A 2,126-nucleotide genomic window follows, 5' to 3' on the forward strand; every position below is an offset into this window, starting at 1 on the left:
TATCCAGACTTAACAAAAAATTCGACTATCTAATAAACAAACAACAAAAAGAACAAAAATTAACTACCCAACCTATTCGATATTTTTATCTACATAATATGTCAACACACCACACAAATCAACCCATGACCAATCCGTCAATGCTTTTTACTCTTTAAAAAAACTTCCATTTTTTGACGATAAAATCGACACAAAAATTGAAATCGTACCAAAATTTGACAATCTACATCAGAACAACATATTTGACCTCAAAGACAATTGGTTTATAAATTTATCCTCTACACACTTTCCTAAAGAGATACAAGGCTTTCTACAATTAGGCGATAATTTCAGCGTACCTTCCACCTCTAGATCTAAGATAGCTACCGATTTTATCAAAAATTTCGAAAACAGTCTAAAAAAAGTTCCTGCCGAAAAAAGGACATTGTTGAGAAGTCGAACACAAACCATCATTAAATCACTTTCCACATCATCCTTTCCACAAAATGAAACCACTAAAAAACTAATCAACTTACAATCAACTACTAACAACTTCTTAAAAGAAAACTCGAATCTTATCCTTATCAGAGCGGATAAAGGTAATGTTACTGTTCCTTTGGATAAAGACAAATACACCCAAATAATGGAAAATTTATTGTCAGATAAAGAGACTTATATTTTATTAAATAAAAACCTTATTAATAAACTAATCTCAAGCCTCAATGACATACTCAAACGGTGGAAAAAACAAGAATACATCTCGACCATTGAATATCGTAAAATGTCCTTTAGTGAAGGTAATTTATCGCGAGCATATGGGTCACCAAAAATCCATAAGATTAACATCCCTTACAGGTTGATTGTATCATCTATCAATAGCCCATTATACAACTTAGCCAGTTGGTTACAGAAAATCATGTACGACAGCTTTCCGAAACCGAATAGTCACATTGCAAATAGTTTCGATCTAGTCAACAAATTATCTAATTTACATATTGATAATGATTATGAGTTATTTTCGCTAGATGTAATTTCACTGTTCACTAACATCCCGATCAATTTAGCAGTAGAAAGCATATCAAAAAGATGGCAATATATCACAAATAATTGCAACATCCCGGAACCAGAATTTTTAACAGCAATAAACCTAGTCTTAAACTCTACATACTTTGTCTTCAATAACAAATTTTATCAACAAACTTTTGGCACACCAATGGGCTCCCCACTCTCTCCGATCATCGCCGACATAGTCCTACAAGACATAGAGGAGAAAGCATTGACGTTATTGAATTTTACCCCTCCCATTTACTTCAGATACGTAGACGACATATTAATATCGGTACCTCCAAAATTTATTGACGAGACATTGACAATTTTTAATTCTTTCCATAACAGAGTACAGTTCACTGTGGAAAAAAATGACCCCAACAAGATTAACTTTTTAGACCTAACACTCATTTTAATTAATAACCATCTAATATTTGACTGGTACCATAAGAACACATTCTCGGGTAGATATCTCAATTTCCATTCCCAACATCCTAACAACCAAAAAAGAGGCACTGTGATAGGCTTAATTGATAGAGTATACTTATTATTACATCTCATGTTCCATGAAAAGAATATCCAATTTATAATAAAGATTTTACTGGACAACTCCTATCCAACCGATTTTATATTCAAAACAATTAACAACCGTATAAAGTTTTTAATTAACAATAGACCATCCGACAGAAAATCACAAACACCCAATAATAACTCATATTTCACAATTCCATATTTGCATACAGTAACTGATAAAATAAAGAATGCTCTAAAAGATGTCGACATCAGATTAGCCTACTACAGTATAAACAAAAACAACAAATTTATTAAGACACACAAAGATCCTATCTCTATTCCCATGAAAACAAACGTGGTATACAAAATTGTCTAAATTGCGACGCTTCTTATGTTGGTCAAACGGGCAGAAAGCTGAATACTAGGATAAAAGAACATAAGACCAACATAATGAAGCCCAATAACAACAAATCAGTGATCACTGACCACCGCCTAACATACAATCATGACTTTGACTGGGACAATGCACAAATACTAGACAATGAGCCCTATTACATAAAAAGACTGATATCTGAAATGTTATACAT

Source organism: Anoplolepis gracilipes, chromosome 17, assembly GCF_047496725.1.
Source record: "Anoplolepis gracilipes chromosome 17, ASM4749672v1, whole genome shotgun sequence".
Classification (NCBI taxonomy): domain Eukaryota; kingdom Metazoa; phylum Arthropoda; class Insecta; order Hymenoptera; family Formicidae; genus Anoplolepis; species Anoplolepis gracilipes.